The sequence below is a fragment of the Hyla sarda genome, chromosome 2, assembly GCF_029499605.1.
Source record: "Hyla sarda isolate aHylSar1 chromosome 2, aHylSar1.hap1, whole genome shotgun sequence".
NCBI classification, from domain to species: domain Eukaryota; kingdom Metazoa; phylum Chordata; class Amphibia; order Anura; family Hylidae; genus Hyla; species Hyla sarda.
The window spans coordinates 500,552,239-500,567,550 of NC_079190.1; the positions used below are offsets into that span (position 1 = coordinate 500,552,239).

Genomic DNA, 15,312 nt, shown 5'->3' on the forward strand with positions numbered 1-15,312 from the left:
TCAAGAAATCAGTGATGGCTTTTTTCTGTTCGTATAGTTGGTCCAACATATGGAGAGTAGAATTCCAACGGGTGGAAACGTCGCCTATCAGACTATGTTGTGGGATACCGTTCTGATGCTGCAGCTCAAGGAGGGTGTGCTTTGCGGTGTACGAGTGGCTGAAGTGCATGTAAAGTTTCCTTCCCATTGTTAGTATATCTTGCAGATAGGGGGAAACACTTCAGGGACTGCTTGACAACCAGATTGAACACGTGTGTAATGCAGGGCACATGGCTCAGCCTTCCTTGCCACAGCGCAGACAAGATGTTCTTCCCATTGTAAGTCATTATGGTTCCCATTTCCAGTTTTCGTGGAGTAAGCCTGACTTTTAGCAGTTCCTCCCCTGTGTGACTCCGTTCACCAAGGCAAACCATGTGAAGAACAGCGTGACACCGCCATGCCTGCACACATGGTATGTGGAGTGGAGGACACGGTGAAGGATGAGGAGGCAGAGTCGCACACTGTCACAGGACCAACGGCTGAGATCGTGGAGGCGGAAGCAGCGTGACCTGTCCAAGTTTTTGTTGTGGCTGTGCAGGAACCACATTCACCCAGTGGACTATAAAGGACATGTATTGTCCCTGACCGTAGTTACAGCTCGACACATATAAGCTGCCATGCACTATGGTACACACCGACAGGCTCAAGGACTTGAAAAGGGAGGGACTGCAGCACCAGCAATTTGGACAGGAACACATTCAGCTTCTGCGCCGTTGGATGAGTGGGCGCATACTGCTGTCTCTTGGAAATCGCTTCGGTGAGGGATTGCTGCTGGAATGACTGATGAGAAGTAGGAGTAGCAGGAGCATCTGGACCAACAGAAGATGGGAATTACACGCAGCTCCCTTCGGCTGAGGTAGTGGAGCCTTGGCTGGCTGAAACAGGGAGCAATGTGCCACTGGGTGATGCCACGATTACTACAGTTGGCTGGACCACGGCATGGGAGCCACTGTTCTCCCTGGCCGCTTTATGGCGACGCTGCATATGTTGACGCAGGGCCGTGGTGCCAACATTGGGACCCTGGCCATGCTTTACCTTCTGCCGACATATCTTACATGTGGCCATGTTAACATCCTCTGGATGCTTGATAAAAAAAAACAGCCACACCGCCAAGTAGCTGATTTTCCTTCCAACAGCCCGCATTGATTGACTGCTACTGCTGCGAACTCCGGGAAACCCTGGTCCACTAACTCCCGGGCAGGAAGGCTGCCGCGAAGCAGGTGGTCTACCCCGGGCATGTTTGGCTCCAGACTTCCCACTGCTGCCACCCTGCTGACTCCCAACCATGCAACCACCTTGTTGGCTCAGCTGCTGCCTCACGGGAAACCTGCAACCCTCTTCTCCTGATGATGATGAAGCCCCTTCTGCACCCGGCTCCCAAGTGCGATCGGCTTCATCATCATCAACAGTTGTCTGCACGTCACTGATGTCATCCTCATGTTAACAGTGTCTGTTGCAGGAGCCTGAACACTGGCAACGCCACCTCCCACGCAACTCTCCTCATCACTACTTGCCTGCCTAGCGGAGGAAGCGGCGGATGTCTCATCCAATTACTGGCTGGGCAGTAGCTGCTGACTGTCCTCTAGTTGATCGTCCACGCTGTATAGTGGAGCTGAACCCACAGCATACAATACTTCTCCGCGTGAGGGAACAGCATAGGACAGAGGAAGTTGGAGGACAGGGACTGCTCCCGGGCCATGCCAACTGAGGGTTGTGTCTGGGGAACCCATCGACTGTTGACTGGGGGTGTCGGATGTCACTTGGGATGAAGTGGATGACCGTGTTAACCAATCAATGATGGCAGATGGGTTGCTGGTCAAGACACTGCTAGCTGATACCGGGAACTCAGACCTCTCGCTGCAACGCGCCCCTACTCTGCTGCGACCTCGGCCTGCGCCTGATAAATTTAGGCCTCTGCCACTCCTCTGTGCACAGCCTGCACTTCTCTGCCTGACATAATTGTAGAACAGTGGTGTACTTATATATATTACTTTTTATAGAGCAAAACGACCCTATATGGCTGCAACAGAAACTTGTGGAACACTCTGTGTATATAGATCCCTGATTTTATACTAACAGGCCACTATTCGCTTGAAACAGAAAACACGGATGTGATTGCCCAGTACAGAAGTGGCCCTTCTGTACAACATTGGTCCTGTCGGGTGGACTCAGTCCCAGTCCCCTGGCCCCCACACTCCTCAGAACTCTCATTGCCCATATAGAGTAAATGTATTGCATTATGTGTTAATATATCTTTAAATCCTGTTGTTAATCCCTATGTAACCAAGGAAGGTTTAATTAACCAGTTGACCTGTTGGTGAGCTATGGGACCCCTCCAAATTGCTCCATAATATATACTAGGGAGAAGCTAGTTCAGTCAGTGAGAGATCTAGCTGAGGTACAGTCAAGTGAATACCTGAGAGTGTTTGGTGTTCCTGAGAGAGACCAAGGCACAGTCATGCAGCCACGCATCCACCGCCAGTGACCCCTACAGGTGAAAGTCAAAGCCTTGTAATCCTAAATACAGGGGAGAAGTATAGTCAGCCTAACCAAGTCTGTCAAGTCTCTAAAGTCAGCGTGAGTTGGATCATTGAGTCAAAGTCCATTACAAGTCCCTGAAAGCCAATAAGTCTCCTAAAGTCCACTGAGCATCTCCTTGGGCCTAAACCGAGCTGTAAAGACTTTACCATCCTGTCTGCCTCAGTAAAGTTGGCGTTGTTCTGTAACCTTGCATTCGAGTGATTATTGACCCCGCACCTGGCCCGGGAACCAGCGGCCATATCTCGGTTGCTGTAGAGGATAACCACACCCTGGCATCACAAACACATAGGGTTAATACCATCTGCCCTAAGGGTTAACAACATCTGCCCTTCCAACACCCTCACCACACGTACAACAACGTGCGTCTACTGTATATTTTACTTTTTATAGAGAAATACATCCCTATACGGCTGCAACAGAAACTTGCGGAACACTCAATGTGTGTATATATCCCTGCTTTTACACTAACAGGCCACTATACGCTTGAAACAGACAACACGTACAACAGCGGTGTGCGTATATATTTCACGTATATATAATACACCACAGTACGGTTGTCACGATGCCGGCTGGCAGGTAGTGGATCCTCTGTGCCAGAGAGGGATTGGCGTGGACCGTGCTAGTGGACCGGTTCTAAGCCACTACTGGTTTTCACCAGAGCCCGCCGCAAAGCGGGATGGTCTTGCTGCGGCGGTAGTGACCAGGTCGTATCCACTAGCAACGGCTCACCTCTCTGGCTGCTGAAGATAGGCGCGGTACAAGGGAGTAGGCAAAAGCAAGGTCGGACGTAGCAGAAGGTCGGGGCAGGCAGCAAGGATCGTAGTCAGGGGCAACGGCAGAAGGTCTGGAAACACAGGCAAGGAACACACAAGGAACGCTTTCACTGGCACTAAGGCAACAAGATCCGGCAAGGGAGTGCAGGGGAAGTGAGGTGATATAGGGAAGTGCACAGGTGAATATACTAATTGGAACCACTGCGCCAATCAGCGGCGCAGTGGCCCTTTAAATCGCAGAGACCCGGCGCGCGCGCGCCCTAGGGAGCGGGGCCGCGCGCGCCGGGACAGAACAGACGGAGAGCGAGTCAGGTAGGGGAGCCGGGGTGCGCATCGCGAGCGGGCGCTACCCGCATCGCGGATCGCATCCCGGCTGGCAGCGGAATCGCAGCGCCCCGGGTCAGAGGACGTGACCGGAGCGCTGCCGCGGGGAGAGTGAAGCGAGCGCTCCGGGGAGGAGCGGGGACCCGGAGCGCTCGGCGTAACAGTACCCCCCCCCTTGGGTCTCCCCCTCTTCTTAGAGCCTGAGAACCTGAGGAGCAGACTTTTGTCTAGGATGTTGTCCTCAGGTTCCCAGGATCTCTCTTCAGGACCACAACCCTCCCAGTCCACTAAAAAAAAATTTTTCCCTCTGACCTTTTTGGCAGCTAAAATTTCTTTGACCGAGAAAATGTCCGAGGAGCCGGAAACAGGAGTGGGAGGAACAGATTTGGGAGAAAAACGGTTGAGGATGAGTGGTTTGAGAAGAGAGACGTGAAAGGCATTAGGGATACGAAGAGAGGGGGGAAGAAGAAGTTTATAAGAGACAGGATTAATTTGACACAAAATTTTGAAAGGACCAAGATAGCGTGGTCCCAACTTGTAACTAGGGACACGGAAGCGGACATATTTAGCGGAGAGCCATACCTTGTCTCCAGGGGAAAAAACGGGGGGAGCTCTTCTTTTCTTATCCGCGAACTTCTTCATGCGTGATGAAGCCTGTAAGAGAGAATTTTGGGTCTCTCTCCATATGATGGAAAGGTCACGAGAAATTTCATCCACAGCGGGCAGACCAGAGGGCAAGGGAGTAGGGAGGGGGGGAAGAGGGTGACGGCCGTACACCACGAAAAATGGGGATTTGGAGGAAGACTCAGAGACCCTGAAGTTATACGAGAATTCGGCCCATGGGAGGAGATCTGCCCAGTCATCCTGGCGGGAGGAAACAAAATGTCGCAAATAATCACCCAAGATCTGGTTAATCCTTTCTACTTGTCCATTGGACTGGGGATGATATGCAGAAGAAAAATTTAATTTAATCTTGAGTTGTTTACAGAGAGCCCTCCAGAATTTAGACACGAATTGGACGCCTCTATCCGAGACAATCTGCGTAGGCAACCCGTGAAGACGAAAAATGTGTACAAAAAATTGTTTAGCCAACTGAGGCGCAGAAGGAAGACCAGGAAGAGGGATGAAATGTGCCATTTTGGAGAATCGATCAACGACCACCCAAATAACAGTGTTGCCACGGGAAGGGGGTAAATCAGTAATAAAATCCATACCAATCAGAGACCAAGGCTGTTCGGGGACAGGCAGAGGATGAAGAAAACCAGCGGGCTTCTGGCGAGGAGTCTTATCCCGGGCACAGATAGTGCAGGCTCGCACAAAGTCCACAACATCCGTCTCCAGAGTCGGCCACCAATAGAAGCGGGAGATGAGTTGCACAGATTTCTTGATACCCGCATGACCTGCGAGATGGGAGGAGTGACCCCATTTGAGGATTCCGAGGCGTTGGCGAGGAGAAACAAAGGTCTTTCCTGGAGGAGTCTGCCTGATGGAGGCAGGAGAAGTGGAGATCAGGCAGTCAGGTGGAATGATGTGTTGCGGAGAGAGTTCAACTTCTGAGGCATCCGAGGAACGAGAGAGAGCATCGGCCCTAATGTTCTTATCGGCAGGACGAAAGTGAATCTCAAAATTAAATCGGGCAAAGAACAGAGACCACCGGGCCTGGCGAGGATTCAGCCGTTGGGCAGACTGGAGGTAGGAGAGGTTCTTGTGGTCGGTGTAGATAATAACAGGAGAACTTGATCCCTCCAGCAGATGCCTCCATTCCTCAAGTGCTAATTTAATGGCTAGGTGAATAAGTTCATGTAGATTAGCAGGAATTTCTCGTGCGGCCAGAACATCTTTAATGTTGCTGGATAGGCCTTTTTTGAAGGTCGCGCAGAGGGCCTCATTATTCCAGGACAATTCTGAAGCAAGAGTACGGAATTGTACGGCATACTCGCCAACGGAAGAATTACCCTGGACCAGGTTCAACAGGGCAGTCTCAGCAGAAGAGGCTCGGGCAGGTTCCTCAAAGACACCTCGGATTTCCGAGAAGAAGGAGTGTACAGAGGCAGTGACGGGGTCATTGCGGTCCCAGAGCGGTGTGGCCCATGACAGGGCTTTTCCGGACAGAAGGCTGACTACGAAAGCCACCTTAGACCTTTCAGTGGGAAACAGGTCCGACATCATCTCCAGATGCAGGGAACATTGGGAAAGAAAGCCACGGCAAAACTTAGAGTCCCCATCAAATTTATCCGGCAAGGATAAGCGTATCCCAGGAGCGGCCACTCGCTGCGGAGGAGGTGCAGGAGCTGGCGGAGGAGATGACTGCTGAAGCTGTGGTAGTAACTGTTGTAGCATAACGGTCAGTTGAGACAGCTGTTGGCCTTGTTGCGCTATCTGTTGTGACTGCTGGGCGACCACCGTGGTGAGGTCAGCGACAACTGGCAGAGGAACTTCAGCGGGATCCATGGCCGGATCTACTGTCACGATGCCGGCTGGCAGGTAGTGGATCCTCTGTGCCAGAGAGGGATTGGCGTGGACCGTGCTAGTGGACCGGTTCTAAGCCACTACTGGTTTTCACCAGAGCCCGCCGCAAAGCGGGATGGTCTTGCTGCGGCGGTAGTGACCAGGTCGTATCCACTAGCAACGGCTCACCTCTCTGGCTGCTGAAGATAGGCGCGGTACAAGGGAGTAGGCAAAAGCAAGGTCGGACGTAGCAGAAGGTCGGGGCAGGCAGCAAGGATCGTAGTCAGGGGCAACGGCAGAAGGTCTGGAAACACAGGCAAGGAACACACAAGGAACGCTTTCACTGGCACTAAGGCAACAAGATCCGGCAAGGGAGTGCAGGGGAAGTGAGGTGATATAGGGAAGTGCACAGGTGAATATACTAATTGGAACCACTGCGCCAATCAGCGGCGCAGTGGCCCTTTAAATCGCAGAGACCCGGCGCGCGCGCGCCCTAGGGAGCGGGGCCGCGCGCGCCGGGACAGAACAGACGGAGAGCGAGTCAGGTAGGGGAGCCGGGGTGCGCATCGCGAGCGGGCGCTACCCGCATCGCGGATCGCATCCCGGCTGGCAGCGGAATCGCAGCGCCCCGGGTCAGAGGACGTGACCGGAGCGCTGCCGCGGGGAGAGTGAAGCGAGCGCTCCGGGGAGGAGCGGGGACCCGGAGCGCTCGGCGTAACAACGGTTGCACCAGAAATAAGCGTAACAATCTAGTGCATAAGTCTTTTAGTGCTTTTACACTTACTGCCCCCTATTAGCTTTAACCAGAAAAAACGTGGAACTGCGGAGTGCATGTGTTTCTCACTTTTTTTTTTTTTTTACAGTAATACACCCCAGTATGGTTTCAACAGAAAAAAGCGCACTCTCTCTCTCTCTCTCTCTCTCTCTCTCTCTCTCTCTCTCTCTCTCTCTCTCTGAACAGTCCCTGCCTGCACTATGGTTGCTTGCAGTCTTTGAATGGGGAGTGCTTCCTGTGATGATCTCAATTGGCAGACTATGAAACAATTTCTACACTCTCCCTGCCTGCCTGCAGTGATGCAGGCTTAAGCTCAATGGATTTCCCCTGTGCTGATCTGTATTGTCAGTAACGCTGATTAGTCACCACACAATGTCTGCTCTCTCTCTATCCAGAACGAATGAGAGCTTGAGGTGAATGGATTCGCCACTGTAAAGATCTCTATTGTCAGTAAACGGTGATTAGTGTGCACACACAGGCTCTGCTCTCTCTGCAAAATGCCCGGGAAATGCCTGTCTTCGGCAATGGCTGCTGAATATATAGGGCTGTGACATCACAGGTCTGGCTGCTGATAGGCTGCATGCCGCCATGTGATTCAGGGTGATCCTGTCTACCCGCATTCCCGCCTTCCCAGACTTCCTTGCCCCATGGCCTCACATGTGTAGCCGTCATTTTAGCCCACCGGCCCGCACAAAATGTAGTGAATGAAGCGATTCGTTACCAAGGACCGCGAGGAAATCAGGATTCGTTCCGAATTGAATTGTTCATGAAATTAGGAACAAATTTGACTTCTTCAGCTTCGATTCGCCTATGTCTAATCACATTATTTGATTTTTAAAGAATTTATTAGCAAATTATGGTGGAAAATAAGTATTTGGTCACCTGCAAATAATCAAGATTTCTGGCTCTCACAGACCTGTAACTTCTTCTTTAAGAGTCTCCTCTGTCCTCCACTTGTTACCTGTATTAATGGCTCTTGTTTGAACTTGTTATCAGTATAAAAGACACCTGTCCACAACCTCAGACAGTAACACTCCAAATTCCACTATGGCCAAGACCAAAGAGCTGTCGAAGGACACCAGAAACAAAATTTAAGACCTGCACCAGGCTGGGAAGACTGAATCTATAATAGGCAAGCAGCTTGGTGTAAAGAAATCAAGTGTGGGAGCAATTATTAGAAAATGGAAGACATACAAGGCCACTGATAATCTCCCTCAATCTTGGGCTCAACACAAGATCGCACCCCGTGGTGTCAAAATGATCACAAGAACGGTGAGCAAAAATCCCAGAACCACACATGGGGGGGGGGCCTAGTGAATTACCTGTAAAGAGCTGGGACCAAAGTAACAAAGGATTCCATCAGTAACACACTACGCCGCCAGGGACTCAAATCATGCAGTGCCAGAGCAAGTACATGTCCGGGCCCGTATGAAGTTTGCTAGAGAGCATTTGGATGATCCAGAGGAGCATTGGGAGAATGTCATATGGTCAGATGAAACCAAAGTAGAACTTTTTGGTAAAAACTCAACTCGTCGTGTTTGGAGGAGAAAGAATGTTGAGTTGCATCCAAAGAACACCATACCTACTGTGAAGCATGGGGGTGGAAACATCATGCTTTAGGGCTGTTTTTCTGCAAAGGGACCAGGACAACTGATTCGTGAAAAGGAAGGAATGAAAGGAAAGATTTTTAGTGAAAACCTCCTTCCATCAGCAAGGGCATTGAAGATGAAACGTGGCTGGGTTTTTCAGCATGACAATGATCCCAAACACACCGCCCAGGCAACAAAGGAGTGGCTTAGTAAGAAGCATTTCAAGGTCCTGGAGTGGCCTAGCCAGTCTCCAGATCTCAGCCCCATAGAAAACCTTTGGAGGGAGTTGAAAGTCCGTGACAGCCCCAAAACATCACTGCTCAAGAGGAGATCTGCATGGAGGAATGGGCCAAAATAGCAGCAACAGTGTGAAAACCGTGTGAAGACTTTTTAGAGAAAACGGGGGAGCACTTTCCTGGAATATGGCTCATGGATGAAAGCATGTATAGAAATTGCATAGTTTGTTCACAGCTGGGTATATAAAAATTGTAGGATACAATATAGGTTAAAGAATAATATATTTATTTGTATAAAATGTCTATGTCATCTGCCTGCAGGACCCTTGCAGCAGTGCCAGTAGATATATGGTGGATACAAATTATTAAAATACAATAAAATAAAACTTTTATATAAGCTATCTATACAAGTTTTATATAAGTCTGTATTATTCAATCTTACCATTTAGGCAACCTTTGTGAGTGTAAAAATACTCATACAAAGGAAAGGAAAAAATGCTCAGCTCACCATCCACTTGTAGTATGTAGCATTGACTTGGGCTGGGTAGAGGTACCTGGATGAATCCGGGCCGCTTCCCGTGAATGAGAACCATACAGACAGAGGGAATCCAGCTCTCAGGATGTAGAAGAGGATAAGACGTAACTCCTAATAACTCATGTTAAAATGATCCAAAATCGATCACAAACCCCTAAAAAAAGTGGGAAGGAAAAAGGGGGACGACGACAAGCCCCTAAAACCAACACGCCAACGCGTTTCGAGCTACAAAAGAGCCCTTAATCATAGCCATGATTAAGGGCTCTTTTGTCGCTCGAAACGCGTTGGCGTGTTGGTTTTAGGGGCTTGTCCCCCCCCCACTTTTTGGGGGGTTTGTGATCGATTTTGGACTACTTACCCACTGCGGCTTCCGAACTGAATGTCTGGTCGCTTCCTGGAGTGGCGAGACGTCAGCGCCGGTGAGCCAGAGGAGGGAGAGGTCTGCTTGCCGATGTAGTGATGTGATGCTTCATGCGCTGTGCGCACCAGGAAGATCGGCGTTTCTTGTAGTCCGGTTCGTGCATTATGCACACCGGGAGGCTGTGGATTGCTATAGACAGTGGGTATTGTGGCTAGATGCGTTTCGAGATCAGCTGGATCTCTTTTTCAATACCATTGTTTTTCAAAAGAGATCCAGACGATCTTGAAACGCGTCTAGTCACAATACCAACTGTATATTGCAATCTACAGTCAGCTGCAGCACTCCTCAGCCTCCCGTTGTGCATAGCGCACGAACCGGACTACAAGACACGCCAATCTTCCTGGTGCGCACAGCGCATTAAAGGGGTACTCCCACCCTAGACATCTTATCCCCTATCCAAAGGATAGGGGATAAGATGTCTGATCTTGGGGATCCCGCCGCTGGGGACCCCCACAGTATTGCATGCGGCACCCACCTGTTTTTTGTCCGGAAGCTCTGGAGGGTCTGAGTCGCGACTACGGGAATGGAAGTCCGTGACGTCAGGACTCCGCCCCCGTGTGACGTCACGCCCATCCCCTCAATGCAAGTCTATGGGAGGGGGCGTGACGCCCCCTCCCATAGACTTGCATTGAGGGGACGGGGCGTGACGTCACACGGGGGCGGAGTCCTGACGTCACGGACTTCCGTTCCTGTAGTCGCGACTCAGACCCTCCAACGCTTCCGGACAAAAAAACAGGTAGATGCCGCATGCAATACTGCGGGACCCCCGAGATCAGACATCTTATCCCCTATCCTTTGGATAGGGGATAAGATGTCTAGGGTGGGAGTACCCCTTTAAGCATCACATCACTACACCAGCAAGCAGACCTCTCCCTCCTCTGGCTCACCGGCGCTGACGACTCGCCATCCAAGGAAGCGACCAGGCGTTCGGTTCGGAAGCCGCAGCGGGTAAGTGGCGAGAGCTCCGTGGGACCACGTCAGGACGGGTGAGCAACACTGTCTTGCAACCACCAATCTATGTATATTTTTCACAGTAACTACTGCTTAAAGGGTTACTCCGCTCCCCAGTGTCCGGATGCTGGGTAGCGGAGTAACCCTTTAAAACATTTAAATCTCTCTGAGCCACACGGATTACGTAATTCACGGACCTTACCCCCTGGACTACAGAGTGGGTATTATGACACTCACAAAGGTTATATACTCTCTATATATTCGCTTTCTAGGTCACATAGGGTGCGCGACCTTATACATATACAGTATTTATCTGGCACTTTAGATTTTTTTTTACTTGCTTTCGTGGTTTAAGCCGCCTCTCCTAACAAAGTATTGAGATGAACTTTTGTTATTGACCAAATACTTATTTTTCACCATAATTTGCAAATAAATTCTTTAAAAATCAGACAATGTGATTTTATGGATTTTTTTCTCATTCTGTCTCTCATAGTTGAGGTTATAACCTATGATGGAAATTACAGGACACCCTCATCTTTATATGTGGGAGAACTTGTACAATTGGTGGCTGACTAAATACTTTTTTGCCCCACTGTATATATATATATCTCCATACAGACAGAATGACATCCATATATACAGCTATATACTTCTGTATGTGTATATGTAGTGAGAGAAGGGAGAAGTGTATAGATATATATCCATACATACAGAATGACATCTCTATATACAGACATGATATAGATGACGCCGTGTACTGTCTGCAGATTTATTCTTCACTTTATGGAGTCTGTGTGCAGTGGGCGGAGTCTGTGTGCAGTGGGCGGAGCTCAGAGTGATGATGACTTCCTTGCCCCTAGGCATGCTGGGTATGGTGGGAGAAGAAGCAGGAAGAGACCTACAGCAGGAGAACATGCAGTGCAGACTATTCAGAGCTGTAACATCTCTGGAGACCCCGGAACATGAGGAGCAGGTACATGGGAGATGTCACCCCCTATAATCTACAAGAACACAGCGCCCCCTACATGTACACTACACACTCACCTCTACTACATGTACACTACACACTCACCACTACTACATGTACACTACACACTCCCCTCTACTACATGTACACTACACACTCCCCTCTACTACATGTACACTGCACACTACTCACCTCTACTACATGTACACTACACACTCACCTCTACTACATGTACACTACACACTACTCACCTCTACTACATGTACACTGCACACTACTCACCTCTACTACATGTACACTACACACTACTCACCTCTACTACATGTACACTGCACACTACTCACCTCTACTACATGTACACTACACACTACTCACCTCTACTACATGTACACTACACACTCCCCTCTACTACATGTACACTACACACTACTCACCTCTACTACATGTACACTACACACTACTCACCTCTACTACATGTACACTACACACTACTCACCTCTACTACATGTACACTACACACTACTCACCTCTACTACATGTACACTACACACTACTCACCTCTACTACATGTACACTACACACTACTCACCTCTACTACATGTACACTACACACTACTCACCTCTACTACATGTACACTACACACTCCCCTCTACTACATGTACACTACACACTACTCACCTCTACTACATGTACACTACACACTACTCACCTCTACTACATGTACACTACACACTACTCACCTCTACTACATGTACACTACACACTACTCACCTCTACTACATGTACACTACTCACCTCTACTACATGTACACTACACACTACTCACCTCTACTACATGTACACTGCACACTACTCACCTCTACTACATGTACACTACATACTACTCACCTCTACTACATGTACACTACACACTACTCACCTCTACTACATGTACACTACATACTACTCACCTCTACTACATGTACACTACACACTACTCACCTCTACTACATGTACACTACACACTACTCACCTCTACTACATGTACACTGCACACTACTCGCCTCTACTACATGTACACTACACACTACTCACCCCTACTACATGTACACTACACACTCACCTCTACTACATGTACACTACACACTACTCACCTCTACTACATGTACACTGCACACTACTCGCCTCTACTACATGTACACTACACACTACTCACCCCTACTACATGTACACTACACACTCACCTCTACTACATGTACACTACACACTACTCACCTCTACTACATGTACACTGCACACTACTCACCTCTACTACATTTGCACTGCACACTACTCACCTCTACTACATGTACACTGCACACTCACCTCTACTACATGTACACTACACACTACTCACCTCTACTACATGTACACTACACACTACTCACCTCTACTACATGTACACTACACACTACTCACCTCTACTACATGTACACTACACACTACTCACCTCTACTACATGTACACTACACACTACTCACCTCTACTACATGTACACTACACACTACTCACCTCTACTACATGTACACTACACACTACTCACCTCTACTACATGTACACTACACACTACTCACCTCTACTACATGTACACTACACACTACTCACCTCTACTACATGTACACTACACACTACTCACCTCTACTACATGTACACTGCACACTACTCACCTCTACTACATGTACACTGCACACTACTCACCTCTACTACATGTACACTGCACACTAATCACCTCTACTACATGTACACTACACACTACTCACCTCTACTACATGTACACTACTCACCTCTACTACATGTACACTACTCACCTCTACTACATGTACACTGCACACTACTCACCTCTACTACATGTACACTGCACACTCACCTCTACTACATGTACACTGCACACTACTCACCTCTACTACATGTACACTACTCACCTCTACTACATGTACACTGCACACTACTCACCTCTACTACATGTACACTACACACTCACCTCTACTACATGTACACTGCACACTACTCACCTCTACTACATGTACACTACACACTCACCTCTACTACATGTACACTGCACACTACTCACCTCTACTACATGTACACTACACACTCACCTCTACTACATGTACACTGCACACTCACCTCTACTACATGTACACTACACACTACTCACCTCTACTACATGTACACTACACACTACTCACCTCTACTACATGTACACTACACACTACTCACCTCTACTACATGTACACTACACACTCACCTCTACTACATGTACACTACACACTCACCACTACTACATGTACACTACTCACCTCTACTACATGTACACTACACACTCACCTCTACTACATGTACACTGCACACTACTCACCTCTACTACATGTACACTACACACTACTCACCTCTACTACACGTACACTACACACTACTCACCTCTACTACATGTACACTACTCACCTCTACTACATGTACACTACTCACCTCTACTACATGTACACTACACACCTCTACTACATGTACACTACACACCTCTACTACATGTACACTACACACTCACCTCTACTACATGTACACTACACACTCACCTCTACTACATGTACACTACACACTACTCACCTCTACTACATGTACACTACACACTCACCTCTACTACATGTACACTACACACTCACCTCTACTACATGTACACTACTCACCTCTACTACATGTACACTACACACTCACCTCTACTACATGTACACTACACACTCACCTCTACTACATGTACACTACTCACCTCTACTACATGTACACTACTCACCTCTACTACATGTACACTACACACTCACCTCTACTACATGTACACTACACACTCACCTCTACTACATGTACACTACACACTACTCACCTCTACTACATGTACACTGCACACTACTCACCTCTACTACACACTACTCACCTCTACTACATGTACACTACACACCTCTACTACATGTACACTACACACTCACCCCTACTACATGTACACTACACACTCACCTCTACTACATGTACACTACACACTACACACCTCTACTACATGTACACTACTCACTACACACCTCTACTACATGTACACTACTCACCTCTACTACATGTACACTGCACACTACTCACCTCTACTACATGTACACTACACACTACTCACCTCTGTGGCTGACAAATGATCCAGTGACCATTCATATGATCACAACCTCCTCCCTCCGATGCTCGAGCCATGTGAAGGTTCTGTACGCAAGCGCCAAATTACATGATTGGCGCAGATTACAGTGCAGGATAGAACCTTTACTTCTGCCACATAGAAGTTTAGATTGTGTATTGGTTTCTTATATACGGTAGCCCATAATAACATAGTTCATAAGGTTGTAAAAAGACCAGAGTCCAACAAGATCAACCTATAACCCTAATGAGTCCCTACTGAGTTGATCCAGAGGAAGGCAAAAAACCCTCATAATAGAGGTAAAAATTCCTTCCCTACTACAAATATGGCATCAGAATAAATCCCTGGATTAACGTTCTGTCCCTATAAATTTAGTATACATAACCTGTAATGTTCTTACTCTACAAAAATGCATCCAGACCCCTTTTAAATTCTTTTACAGAGTTCACCATGACACCTCCTCTGGGAGAGAATTCCACAGTCTCACTGCTCTTACAGTAAAGAACCCCGGTCTGTGCTGGTGTAGAA

At 48.3% G+C, this 15,312-nt stretch overlaps 1 protein-coding gene across 2 annotated transcripts in view; it reads left to right on the forward strand.

The window, feature by feature from the left end:
- The window catches only part of LOC130357211 (gastrula zinc finger protein XlCGF26.1-like), a 128,517-nt gene that overhangs the window by 44,441 nt on the left and 68,764 nt on the right, over positions 1 to 15,312 (forward strand). Inside the window, exon 1 of one of the 2 annotated variants that reach the window (XM_056559809.1) lies at positions 11,482 to 11,605. The exons of the other annotated variant lie outside the window; for it this stretch is intronic. The gene's annotated coding sequence lies outside the window, so the exon portion shown is untranslated. Of the gene's footprint in view, positions 1 to 11,481; positions 11,606 to 15,312 lie in introns of those variants that run through there. 2 annotated transcript variants of the gene reach the window in all.